Source organism: Anomaloglossus baeobatrachus, chromosome 4 (genome assembly GCF_048569485.1).
Source record: "Anomaloglossus baeobatrachus isolate aAnoBae1 chromosome 4, aAnoBae1.hap1, whole genome shotgun sequence".
NCBI classification, from domain to species: Eukaryota; Metazoa; Chordata; class Amphibia; order Anura; family Aromobatidae; genus Anomaloglossus; species Anomaloglossus baeobatrachus.
The window spans coordinates 168,855,811-168,870,850 of NC_134356.1; the positions used below are offsets into that span (position 1 = coordinate 168,855,811).

Sequence of the window (15,040 nt, forward strand, 5' to 3'; positions counted from 1 at the left end):
CCGCCGCTGTTCCCGATCCACCGCTGTCCCTGATCGCCCCGCCCGCCACTGTCCCTGCCGCCACGTTCGCCACTGTCCCCACCCCACGCTCACCACTGTCCCCGCCGCCGTCGCACCCACCTTTTTCAGCCGCTGCTGCCCCCGAATCGGCCCCCACTGTTCCCGATCGTCTGCCGCCGCCTCCTTCATCGGCGCTTCATTGCCCCTTCTCCATCGCCACTACACCTCCTCCTCCTCCATGTGCTGCAAGCCACCCTCCCCCCACATGTGCTGCAAGCCACCCTCCCCCCACATGTGCTGCAAGCCACCCTCCCCCCTCCATGTTCTGGGGGCCCCCCTCCCCCCGGGGCCCCCCCTCCTCCATGTGCCATCTCTCTCTCCCATCAGACTCTACCCCCCTCCCCGATCTGCTGCCTGCTCTCTCCCATCCTCTTCATCTACTGCCCCCTCTCACACTCCTCAATCTGTTGCCTCCTTCATCTGCTGCCTCTTCTGTCTGCTGTGATCCTGCTGCCTAGATCCATCCTGTACGGTAGGTATCCCCATCTCACCTCCCTCCCCCCAATCCTCCGCCGCTCCTCCATCCGCTGCGCCATTTCCCATCATCCATCCGCTGCGCCCTTTCCCATCCTCTGCCGCTCCTCCATCTGCTGCGCCCTTTCCCATCTTCCATCCGCTGTGCCCTTTCTCATCTGCCGCCCCGCCCTCTCGTATCGCATTATCCAGCGCAGTTGCTCGCTTCCAGACTGGAGTGGATGATGCGATGCGAGACTCGTGCATTGCTCTCACGTTTGGCACTGGTCTTAGTGGCAGGCGCTCATATTTTTTTTTTTTTTCATTTTTTTTTTTTACTGATGTCTGTATTTTTTATTTCGCCAAACTAATTTTTTTGTATGGGGGGGGGTCTAGTTTCCAAAATGGGATCACATGTGGGGGAGCTCCATTGTTTATGCACCTCAGGGGGTCTCCAAATACAACATGGCGTCTGCTAATAATTCCAATCAATTTTACTGTGAAATGGCGCTCCTTCTCTTCTGAGCTCCGCCGTACGCCCAAACAATATATTTCCACCACATATGAGGTACCTGTGTACTCAGGAGAAATTGCACAATACATTTTATGGTGCATTTTGTCCTGATACCCTTGTGAAAAAAAAACTACCTGTTTGCAAAAACAATTTTGTGGTAAAAAAAAGAATAAAATATTTTCACGGCTGAACATTACAAACGTTTGTGAAGCCTCCAGGGGTTCAAAGTGCTCACTAAACAGCTAGATAAATTCCATGAGGGGTCTAGTTTCCAAAATGGGGTCAATTGTGGGGGAGCTCCATTGTTTAGGCACTTCAGGGGGTCTCCAAACGCAACATGGCGTCCGCTAATAATTCCAACCAATTTTGCTGTGAAATGGCGCTCCTTGCCTTCCGAGTCCTGCCGTGTGCCCAAACATTTGATTTCCACCACATATGGGGTATCTGCGTAGTCAGGAGAAAATGCACAATACATTTTATGGTGCATTTTTTCCTGATACCCTTGTGATAAAAAAAGCTACCTGGTTGAAGCAACAGTTTTGTGGTAAAAAAAATTTTTTTTCTTTTCACGGCTTAACGTTTTAAACTTCTGTGAACCCCCAGAGGATCAAAGTGCACATCAAACATCTAGAAAAATTATTTGAGGGCTCTAGTTTCCAAAATGGGGTCACTTATGGGGGAGCTCCATTGTTTAGGCACCTCAGGGAGTCTTCAAACCCGACATGGCGTCCGCTAATGAGTGCAGCTAATTTTGCACTCAAAAATTCAAATGGCACTCCTTGCCTTCCGAGCTCTGCCGTGCGCCCAAACAATTGATTTCCACCACATATGAGGTATCTGCGTACTCAGGAGAAAATGCACAATACATTTTATGATGCAATTTTCCTGATACCCTTGTGAAAATACAATTTTTTATGGCTAAAGTAACATTTTTGTGTTAAAAAAGTAAAATTTTATTAACAGCATGTTAGACTGCAGTATATAAGAGCCCGGTGGTGGTGGCCGCAGCTTATAGTAAAAAAAGAGGTAACAGGTTCCCTTTAAATGCGGTTAAAAATTCCTCCAGAAAATAGGACTAGAAAGATCTCCCAAAAAACAAAAACTGCGAATGGACAAAAGTGGTGTAAAAACGTTGAGTAAGCAACAATTAAAAAAAACGAAAAAAAAATGCCTGCGTTTCCTGAAGCGTCTTTCCCTGGACAAACTTGTTGGGTTCTCCTACCTGAAAAGGACGTTGTGTTATTTGAGCTTTGTGGTATAGAAGTTATTTTCACACTACATAGCACACTTTGCCACCCAGTGCGGCACTTAATTACCCGCTATAACTGGCAGCACGATGTGGCAGCACTATGTGGCGCGGTATATTGTGTACCGTCCTGCAGGATCGCTATGAAAGGGCCACATTGAATGGTGGCGCGGGTCCTCCAGGGCGGCAGGTGGCGCTGTGAGGGCGGCGTGCGCTCTAAAGTTTTCTCTCCGAAGTGCCTTAACCAGGGAACGGGAAGAGCGGCGAGTGACACGCACACCGGGTCAGTGCAGTGCGGAGGGTCTGGGCGCCCACACATGGGGGGAGGGAGCATGGCAGTGCTATGGCAGGAGGCGGGCAGCACACTGTGCGGGGCAGGGAGAGAGCCAGGTCCGCCATGCTCAGGACTCTGCTGGGTGCCACTGTGCAGGGAGGCAGGAAAGGACTGGGGGGATCCCATCTGATTAATACATAGCACCATGATAGAGTACGGCTGCCCAACTGCAATGATATATGTAGTAGTGCTAATGATAACTGTGATAATGATGTGTGTGTGTGTGTGTGTGTGTATATATGTATGTATGTATGTGTGTGTGTGTGTATATATATATATATATATATATATATATATATATATATATATATTCTGATTTGGGCTTGATTTTTTTTTTTTTTTCCCTATTTCATATAATTCGATTTGTCCTAGATACGTGGCTCCTCCATGTTTGTGTCACTGCTCATTCTGACTGATTAGACCGCCGCATCGCTGCTTATGTGTGCCCACAACCCACCAGCATTCCCATCTGTACAATGTTATTCACTAACCTCAATGTTTAATAAAAGCCTTTATGATCTCCGCTGTCCCTATGCTAATTAGGCCTGTGACTAGTTCATAGGGCGTTGGTTCCCTAGACTAGTGGGCCCTCTTTCCATGTTTTGATGCTCCTGTGGGTTTGATAACATGATTTCCACAGCTGACATTCTCTCCAGCTCCTGGAAATCCTGTTATCTCACATTGAACCTCTGACCTGGGAGTTCGCTGTTTTTCTGATCATGTGCAGTCCACTTCTCTGAAACCGCAAGATGTATACCCGGCCTCGGAGATTCAATGTGAAAATCATGTTATCACGCCCACAGGGGCATGATAATATGGAAAGAGGGCCGACTAGTCTGGGGAACTAACGCTCCATCGACTAGTCAGAGCCCTAATTAGCAGAGGCTAGAAATCCTTTTTTAAATATTGAGTTAAGTGAATAACTTTCTGCTGGGCTGGTAGGTAGGGAGCGTAGTCATACAGCCAGGAATGCTGCTGGGTTGGGGGCATAGGGGGCCTAACAGGTTCCTTTTTAATATCTGCAAGAGCTGGCTGAGATATTGGTGACATTCTCTGGAGGGGATCAGCGGTTTTCCACGCCATTGTTGGCCAGATGTAAGATGTGAATGGAGCCAAGCAGCAGAGCTCTGTGCACCGTGCAGTGTCTGTTCTCAGGTACTGTAGCTCAGCTGATATTGAAGTGAACAGGAGCGGAGCTGCATTACCAAGGAAGAGGCACCACAGGGATTACCAAGGAAGAGGCACCACAGGGATTACCAAGGAAGAGGCACCACAGGGATTGGAGCTGTGTGCTTCGGCTCCATTCACACTTTACATATTGCCGTTGAATACAACTGATTGACCCCCCCAAGTTTCCCACCGATCTTTATTGATATCAACGATGGGTGCACAATATCTTAACCAAGGAAAAACTCCTGTAAGGCCCCATGGGCTATAAAACATGTATGTGAAAACCGGTACTGATGTCATCCGTGTTTTTGTGGCATAGATAAAGAATGACATCACAAAGCCTCTCCTATGCCCACGGACTGCACACTGATGCCATCCATGTGCCGGACATGTTTTTCACTGACTCATAGACTTGTATAAGACATTGTCATCCATGGTGCCAGGAAAAACGGACATGTCTTCATGTGAGAACACGGACAGGTCAAGACCACCGTAGGTTGTAAGCAGTTATGTCTGGTATCTGTGAATAAGGCTGGACTCACACTAGCGTATGGCATCAGATGCGAGAGCAACGGATGCAATATGCTAATGACCCCCAGCTCAGGCTCTGCTGCGAGTGTAGGGCGAGTGTCATGTGACTGTGATCCGATCCTGCAATCAGGTCACAGCTGTGAATCTGAGTGCGGGTGCTGCGGAGGAGAGGGAGGGGTTAATCCCCCCATCTCCTCCATTGTCAGCCTGTGCGTATATCGCACTGCACTGGGATAACATCCGAGTGCAGTCCCATGTTTCTCTCACACCCATTCACTTGAATGGGTGCGAGGGACACGGCTCTAGCAGAAAATCACAGCATGTTGCCGCTTTTCTCACATACAGAATCTGGATACAAGAAAAGCTGACTAACTGCTCTCCCTCATTCACTAACATGGGTCAGAGTGCAATGGAGATTTCTTCGCATTGCACTCGTCCGATTTCAGTGCTCGTGAGAGTGTGCCCTAAAAGGCTTTTAGTGCGTGTTTGACATTGCAGATTTAGATTTTCCGCACCTATTATGTATATTAGGTTACTTGCTGTTTTTTTTTTACATGTTTTAAACCAAGCTGTATTTGCTTTGTATTAGCTGGTATTTGGCTTTGACAACCTTATTGATACATGTAGGTGCGGATTACAAGTGATTTTAAAGCATGTCCTCTGTGGAGACGCAATAAAAACTTGTGGTTTTTACCTTCGGATTTCTGCATCTAATGCAACTCTATGAGAAAAATCTGCACATAAAACTCTGCTCACCCGCAAAAAGAAATTGACATGTTTCAGATGTGAAGCACGCGCCACAGGTCAGATTAGGCTGGAAACACATCTATGCGAGTAAAATCGGTCCGACTGGGCTGAAAAAAACTCGGCTGATTTTAGTTCACGTTAGGTGCGAGTGCAACGCAAGTGCAATGCTATTTCTGAATAAATTAATGATTTTACTGTGTGTAATGCGTATTTTTTACTATGTCATCTGCCATTCAGCGCTGCTACATGGCCGCTGACAGCAGACACAGACAGCCATGTAGCAGAGCTGAATGGCAGATGACAGCAGACACAGACAGAGCCGCACTGTCAGAATGAACTCGGGTGAACTTCACCCGACTTCATTGTCATGCTGCGGCTCTGTCTGTGCCGCGTCCTGATTAGCGGTCACCAGTGAAGGGTTCACCGGTGACCACTAATCCCCGAGTGACTGAAGTTAGCAGCCCTCTCTCATACTCACCGATCCCCGGCGCCGCGCTGGAGGTCCGTGGAGTACGCCGGATATGGAGGGCTTTTTGGGGCTTATTAAATTGGTAATGAGGGAATGTGTTTGTGTTTTTTATTTCTAATAAAGGATTTTTTCGGGTGTGTGTGTTTATTTACTGTCACTTACAGATTAATCATGGAGGGTGTCTCATAGACGCCTGACATGATTAATCTAGGATTTAGTGGCAGCTATGGGCTGCCATTAACTCCTTATTACCCCGATTTGCCAACGCACCAGGGCAAATCGGGAAGAGGCCGGGTACAGTCCCAGAACTGTCGCATATAATGTATGCGGCAATTCTGGGCGGCTGCTGACTGATATTGTTAGGCTGGGGGGCTCCCCATAACGTGGAGCTCCCCATCCTGAGAATACCAGCCTTCAGCCGTATGGCTTTATCTGGCTGGTATTAAAATTGGGGGGGGGGGACCGCACGCCATTTTTTTTTAATTATTTATTTATTTATTTCACTGCACAGTATAGACCCGCCCACCGGCTGCTGTGATTGGGTGCAGTAAGACACCTGTCACTCAGCGTGGGGGCGTGTCTCACTGCAACCAATCATAGGTGCCTGTGGGCGGGGAAAGCAGGGAATACGAGATTGTTTAATGAGCGGCCGGCTTTTTCAAAATAGTAAAAGCCGCCGCAGCAGTGAGAAAGCCGTGCAGCGCCGCGCCGGGGATCGGGGAACGGTGAGTATGAGAGAGGAGGGGAAAATGACCGACAGACTGTGAGAGAGGGACAGAGATAGTGACGGACCGACAGAGAGAGAATAGAGACCGAGAGGGAGAGACCGACTGACAGAGAATAGTGATTGACAGACATTGGGAGTCATCGCTCGTTTCCAGTGTTTTAGGAAACATGCGAGAAATGTATTTAGAAAATCGGATGTCACTAGGATGGTGTGAGTGCCGTCCCGTGACATCCGATTTTTTACACGCTCCCATAGACTTGCATTGCAGAAACTCGCAGTAGAAACTCGCAAAAAAGCAGCATGCTGCGATTTTTTTTCTCAGTCCGATTTGGACTGAGAAAAAAAATCGCAGATGAGAGCTGAATCATTCACTAACATGTGTCCGATTCCAATGCGAGATTTTCTCGCATTGCTCTACTGCAAGAAACTCGCAAGTGAGAAGCAGCCCTTACACAGAGTAAAAAAGCACAGTGGGCAGGAGATTTCTAGAAATCCATCCACTTTGCTGGAACCGCTGTGTTCTGACGGAGTGTACAAAGCTCATCATGGGCACACAGCCTAGTATTTCCCCTCTTTCTTATATGTACATGGTAAAGGGAATCTGTCAGTAGAATGAGCCCTCCTAAGCCGTCTATTTGGACATGCAGGTCATAGGAAGCTGAATAAAATGATACCTTGATATCTGAGATATGATGTCTTATTACCGAGCCACATTTTTCTGTTCCAGGCTATGGGCCGGACACTAATCTCCTGAGAATCTGACTCCAGTACGTTACCTTTAATGAATTGCACTATTAGCACAGGCATTAGACGTTCCTGTATGATGAGATTGCTTACGTCAGGTTCTCCGTGGGTGCGGACTGAAACTCCCTGGCTGCTAATAGCTCCTATCACATGGTTATAATGAAGATGATGCCAGTCCTTCATACTTTCTCTTAATTTATTGTATTGCAGATTAAACCAGATCTGAAACATTTTAATTTGTTTTTTTTTTTTTTTTCTTTTTTTTTTTTTTTATAGATTAATAATATACTGCAGTGCATGGTCTTGATTTTTAGTGGGTAGAAAAATAAATGATAGAAACTTTAAATACAATTTTTCAGAAAATAAAAAAAGAAAATACCCTGCCCCATAAATATGGTGTTTATTCTGTCTCGCCCAAAAATTACAAAGTAGTGTCCCCTTGTGTGGAGATGAGAAATAAAATCATTTTCCGTACAACCAGAAAATGATATATTGTTTCTGAGATATTAAATAAATAACAAATAGTTTATATAAATTATTTCTTTGCTTCCACCTTGGAAACCCATCAGGTATTTTTCCACCCAAAGCACCATCTATAACTGCTGACTGTTCCTATAGTTTCTAACCGTGTCCGTCGCAGACCAGTTTGATGCCATGCTCTAGAATATGAGCTACACTGCCACTCATGTTGGAATCGGTGAATTAGGTGTAGACACTGGCCAGTAGAGCCGTCTCCCACCCATGTGTGGTTGATGTCCCTGAGTGAAGCGCCCCCACTAACTATCCTATTCAGTAAATGTGTGTACATGCATGTAATGTAGTGTGATCATATACTTCCCTATCTCTGCTCTCTTCGGGCTTCTCAGTGACCGTCCCAAATCCGACTAGCTAACTGACTCGTCCTATGCTCTATGCATGGGCTGGAAGGCGATTTTACAATGAAAGCCTTTGGAGCCTCATTTGAACGCTTCATACACATACAATGTGGAAGATACTTGCGGTCACACAGAGCGCAGTGTGACCCAGGCAGTCTGCAGAACCGTGACGTTACAGTGTAGCACAGAACAGCACACTGGAGGAATTAGCGGTAGGTGAGTATATTATCACACTCGCACCACATTACATACATGTACATACACATTTACTGAATAAAATAGTAGGAGACGGAGTGCTTCTTTAAAGGCTAGTGATGACATTCCCTGTTCCCAGGGGCTGTAACCACTGTACTCAGCTTTCTCTATCAGTCGCTTGAACAACCTTTCTTGTAATCAGTGGGGACCTCCATCCATCAGACACCAGATGAGTTGTCATTGAGGCACAACCACTTTAATAACGCCAAGTGAACCTTTCCTTTGGGTACCCACCCCTGCACTATATCATTATATGACAATTTTCCCAAGGGGCCACATGAGAGACTGACTGGTGCGGAGGGCCGAACCAATATGCTGAAATTAATTCTGCTCAGTATTAATATTATCATATTACTGGTAATTATAATTCGCATATTAATAATGCATCACTTAATATTAGGTAGAATTAAGTATGCCGACATCCATTTTATACAGCATGAGCCCCCACATAGCCCCCTACATACACTATGAGCCCCCACATAGCCCCCTACATACATTGTGAGCCCCCACATAGCCCCTACATACAGTATGAGCCCCCACATAGCCCCTACATACAGTATGAGCCCCCACATAGCCCCTACATACAGTATGAGCCCCCACATAGCCCCTACATACAGTATGAGCCTCCACATAGCTCCGATATACAGAAAAAGCCCTCCACATATCCTCTATATACAGAATGAGCCTCCAACATGCCCCTACATAGAGTATGAGCCCCTATAGACAGTATTAGACCCACACATAGCCTCTCTACATACAGTATTAGCCCTCCACATAGCCCCCTACATTCAGTATGAGACCCGCATAGCCCCCTATATACGTTATGAGTATCACATAGCCTCCTATATATCTTTTATATGCTTCATATAGCCTCCTATATACAGTATGAGCCTGTTATATACGGTACATTTCGGAGCCCCACATAGCCTTCTACATATAGTCCAACATAGCCTTCTAAATACAACATCAGCCCCACATATCTTAAATACTTTATGACCCCCCACATATCCTCCTATATCCATTATGAGACCCCACATAGCCTCCTGTGTAGATTATGAGCCCCATATAGCCTCCTATATGCATTATGAGCCCCACATCCACATAGCCTCCCATATAAATTTCTGAGCCCCCACATAGGCTCCTATATACATGCAAATAATCCATACACTTGAGAAAAACAAGCAAAAGCACCACATACTCCCATTCCCTCGATGCACTGCTGCAGCCTCCGGTGCACTGATGCTCTGCACAGCACACTGATGTGCCCTCCTCACGTCTGCTGTGCCTTGCGCTGATGGGTGGAAGATGGAGCATCAGTTTGCACCAATGTGTTCATCATTGTCTGCATCCTATGGATGCAAATAGCAGTGCCATCGGGCAGCGGCGGGGGAGGGCGGCTGCCGCACTTTGCCCAGCCCTGGTATAGTGTATCTTTGAAAACCTAATTTATTTTCCCTTCATGATGGTAGGGACTGTGTGTGGTATATACATGGTGAAGCATCCTATAGCGTTTGATATATTGTATGTAGTCGTTCTTCATTACAAGTGACATATTCTAATACAAATAATCAACAAATCGTCTTTCAATCTTTTACTAGATTGATAATGGCCGCGTGTCTATCTTGTCTACATCAACAATTCCTGTAGTGAAACTGTTTACATCTCTTCAGCGCAATCATCAAGGTAATATATGTCAATAAGAATGAGTAGCTCTCTATGATTGCCTTTACACCGGCCACTTGTTCCCATTAATCATGCAGTGTATACGGTTGCCAGTCACCCACTGCATGATGAAAATGATGTTCTTTGGGTAAAAATTTATATGTATACTTGAAAATCATTGTTTCGGGAGGACAATATCCACAGAGCATTTGCTGCGGAGAACAATGATATTCTATACTCAAAGAACTATTGTGCGCAGTTGACCAGTGTAAACAGGTTGTTAAAGGGAATGGAACTGCAGCATGGTGTAGGGACAGACACCCTGATTCCAGCAATGTATCATTTAGTTTATTGGGTACAGCAGTCTTGATATAATTAGTTTACTCTGTTGCAGACCTGACAGACCTCAGAATGTTGAACCCTGTGTAACCCTAAACACACCTCTGATTGGCAGCTTTCTGTGGACAATGTATCGTGACAGAAAGCTGCTATTCAATGGTGGGCTAGTGGTTGGAATAGGAGGCACTACTTGTCCTGTAGTGATAATCTCCTGATGATAAAATATAGATTGTATTGAAACAGCACACAGCCTAGTATGTGACACACATCACTTGATTCAGGCTCTCTTCCCTTACATCATGGTGCTCTCAGATAACATAGCAAAAACCTGCTGACAGATTCCCTTTGAAATGACCATCAATCAGCTTACATGTAGGCGATTGTTTAATGGACGTACTTTGGCCATTGTAAATGCACCTTAAGGCTAAGTTCACACAGTGCTGGAACCCAGCAGATGTTTTTGCAGCGTATTTGTTTGCAGAATCTTGCTGCATTTTACATTGCCAGCATATAGCAAGAGATTTTCGGAAATTTCATGCACTTGATGTGTAATATCTCCCCAGTGTAGCTGTGAGTTAGATCTGCAGCCTGGCAGTTTATGCTGCATATTTACCTATGAACCCTGCACTCTCTCTTTGGAAGGATAACCGCAGCGGTAAATGTGACTGCCATGTCGCTGGGGACGGTCCACAGTGCTGACCGTACATGTGAACATAACCTTCCTCAAGAAAGACCCCACTACTAGAAAAAAGCAATAACTAGCTCCCCAACCCCTGGATATAGCACGAAAATAGTGTGTCCAGTAATTACACTAATCATATCAATCTGGATGTACTGAGGAGAAAGAGGTTTCCCTCTTCTTTAAAAGTTAGCAGTGGGAATGGATACTTATACAAGAACATAAGGCAAGCGTACCCCTGTAATCCACTATAGCTCCCCGACGGTCACTCCAACTGCCACTTCAAACCAGATCAGATTATTTCACGACCACGTCACCTCTTTTGGATCATTTTTTTTTGTTTGTTTTATAATCGACTCTTCCACTGCTAATGGTTAAAGAAAACTGAAAACCCATTTACTTTATACAACTTAAACAATACATATACAGGTATAGAGAAGGAGATTGCAGTACATGTAATACAGGTGGAGAGCAGTACAGTAGATAACGTATAAGTAGTCAGCCGTACAGTACATGTAATACAGATCATCAGCAGTACAGTACATGTAATACAGGTCATCAGCAGTACAGTACATGTAATACAGGTCATCAGCAGTACAGTACATGTAATACAGGTCATCAGCAGTACAGTAGATGTAATACAGGTCATCAGCAGTACAGTACATGTAATACAGGTCATCAGCAGTACAGTAGATGTAATACAGGTCATCAGCAGTACAGTAGATGTAATACAGGTCATCAGCAGTACAGTAGATGTAATACAGGTCATCAGCAGTACAGTAGATGTAATACAGGTCATCATCAGTACAGTACATGTAATACAGGTCATCAGCAGTACAGTACATGTAATACAGGTAATCAGCATTACAGTACATGTAATACAGGTAATCAGCAGTACAGTAGATGTAATACAGGTCATCAGCAGTACAGTACATGTAATACAGGTCATCAGCAGTACAGTAGATGTAATACAGGTCATCAGCAGTACAGTACATGTAATACAGGTCATCAGCAGTAAAGTACATGTAATACAGGCAGGGAGCAGTACAGTACATGTAGTACAGGTCATCAGCAGTACAGTACATGTAATACAGGCAGGGAGCAGTACAGTACATGTAATACAGGTCATCAGCAGTACAGTACATGTAATACAGGTAATCAGCAGTACAGTAGATGTAATACAGGTCATCAGCAGTACAGTACATGTAATACAGGTCATCAGCAGTACAGTACATGTAATACAGGTAGGGAGCAGTACAGTACATGTAATACAGGTGGAGAGCAGTACAGTAGATAACGATAAGTAGTCAGCCGTACAGTACATGTAATACAGGTCATCAGCAGTACAGTAGATGTAATACAGGTCATCAGCAGTACAGTACATGTAGTACAGGTCATCAGCAGTACAGTACATGTAGTACAGGTCATCAGCAGTACAGTACATGTAATACAGGTCATCAGCAGTACAGTACATGTAATACAGGTAGGGAGCAGTGCAGTACATGTAATACAGGTCATCAGCAGTACAGTACATGTAATACAGGTAGGGAGCAGTACAGTACATGTAATACAGGTGGAGAGCAGTACAGTAGATAACGATAAGTAGTCAGCCGTACAGTACATGTAATACAGGCCATCAGCAGTACAGTACATGTAATACAGGTCATCAGCAGTACAGTACATGTAATACAGGTCATCAGCAGTACAGTAGGTGTAATACAGGTCATCAGCAGTACAGTAGATGTAATACAGGTCATCAGCAGTACAGTACATGTAATACAGGTCATCAGCAGTACAGTACATGTAATACAGGTCATCAGCAGTAAAGTACATGTAATACAGGTAGGGAGCAGTACAGTACATGTAGTACAGGTCATCAGCAGTACAGTACATGTAATACAGGTCATCAGCAGTACAGTACATGTAGTACAGGTCATCAGCAGTAAAGTACATGTAATACAGGTAGGGAGTAGTACAGTACATGTAGTACAGGTCATCAGCAGTAGAGTACATGTAATACAGGTCATCAGCAGTACAGTACATGTAGTACAGGTCATCAGCAGTACAGTACATGTAATACAGGTCATCAGCAGTACAGTACATGTAATACAGGTAGGGAGCAGTGCAGTACATGTAATACAGGTCATCAGCAGTACAGTACATGTAATACAGGTAGGGAGCAGTACAGTACATGTAATACAGGTGGAGAGCAGTACAGTAGATAACGATAAGTAGTCAGCCGTACAGTACATGTAATACAGGTCATCAGCAGTACAGTAGACATAAAACAGGTAGGGAGCAGTACAGTACATGTAATACAGGTCATCAGCAGTACAGTAGATGTAATACAGGTCATCAGCAGTACAGTAGATGTAATACAGGTCATCAGCAGTACAGTACATGTAATACAGGTAGGGAGCAGTACAGTACATGTAATACAGGTCATCAGCAGTAAAGTACATGTAATACAGGTCATCAGCAGTACAGTACATGTAGTACAGGTCATCAGCAGTACAGTACATGTAATACAGGTCATCAGCAGTACAGTACATGTAATACAGGTAGGGAGCAGTGCAGTACATGTAATACAGGTCAGCAGTACAGTACATGTAATACAGGTCATCAGCAGTAAAGTACATGTAATACAGGTGGAGAGCAGTACAGTAGATAACGATAAGTAGTCAGCCGTACAGTACATGTAATACAGGTCATCAGCAGTACAGTACATGTAATACAGGTCATCAGCAGTACAGTAGATGTAATACAGGTCATCAGCAGTACAGTAGGTGTAATACAGGTCATCAGCAGTACAGTAGATGTAATACAGGTCATCAGCAGTACAGTACATGTAATACAGGTCATCAGCAGTACAGTACATGTAATACAGGTCATCAGCAGTACAGTACATGTAATACAGGTAGGGAGCAGTACAGTACATGTAGTACAGGTCATCAGCAGTACAGTACATGTAGTACAGGTCATCAGCAGTACAGTACATGTAATACAGGTCATCAGCAGTAAAGTACATGTAATACAGGTAGGGAGCAGTACAGTACATGTAGTACAGGTCATCAGCAGTAGAGTACATGTAATACAGGTCATCAGCAGTACAGTACATGTAGTACAGGTCATCAGCAGTACAGTACATGTAATACAGGTCATCAGCAGTACAGAACATGTAATACAGGTAGGGAGCAGTACAGTACATGTAATACAGGTGGAGAGCAGTACAGTAGATAACGATAAGTAGTCAGCCGTACAGTACATGTAATACAGGTCATCAGCAGTACAGTAGACGTAAAACAGGTAGGGAGCAGTACAGTACATGTAATACAGGTCATCAGCAGTACAGTAGATGTAATACAGGTCATCAGCAGTACAGTAGATGTAATTCAGGTCATCAGCAGTACAGTACATGTAATACAGGTCATCAGCAGTACAGTACATGTAATACAGGTCATCAGCAGTACAGTACATGTAATACAGGTCATCAGCAGTAAAGTACATGTAATACAGGTAGGGAGCAGTACAGTACATGTAGTACAGGTCATCAGCAGTACAGTACATGTAATACAGGTCATCAGCAGTACAGTACATGTAGTACAGGTCATCAGCAGTACAGTACATGTAATACAGGTCATCAGCAGTACAGTACATGTAATACAGGTAGGGAGCAGTGCAGTACATGTAATACAGGTCATCAGCAGTACAGTACATGTAATACAGGTCATCAGCAGTACAGTACATGTAATACAGGTCATCAGCAGTACAGTACATGTAATACAGGTCATCAGCAGTACAGTACATGTAATACAGGTCATCAGCAGTACAGTACATGTAATACAGGTCATCAGCAGTACAGTACATGTAATACAGGTAGGGAGCAGTGCAGTACATGTAATACAGGTCATCAGCAGTAAAGTACATGTAATACAGGTAGGGAGCAGTACAGTACATGTAATACAGGTCATCAGCAGTACAGTAGATGTAATACAGGTCATCAGCAGTATAGTACATGTAATACAGGTCATCAGCAGTACAGTACATGTAATACAGGTAGGGAGCAGTGCAGTACATGTAATACAGGTCATCAGCAGTACAGTACATGTAATACAGGTCATCAGCAGTACAGTAGATGTAATACAGGTCATCAGCAGTACAGTACATGTAATACAGGTCATCAGCAGTACAGTACATGTAGTACAGGTCATCAACAGTACAGTACATGTAATACA

General features: G+C 44.5%; 1 protein-coding gene across 1 annotated transcript in view; it reads left to right on the forward strand.

Annotated features, from left to right (window-relative positions):
• The first annotated feature begins 2,487 nt into the window (after positions 1–2,487).
• Positions 2,488–15,040, forward strand: part of RNF14 (ring finger protein 14) — a 97,766-nt gene continuing 85,213 nt past the window's right edge. The window contains exons 1-2 of the mRNA XM_075344584.1: positions 2,488–2,556; positions 9,724–9,808. The gene's annotated coding sequence lies outside the window, so the exon portion shown is untranslated. The remainder of the gene's footprint in view (positions 2,557–9,723; positions 9,809–15,040) is intronic.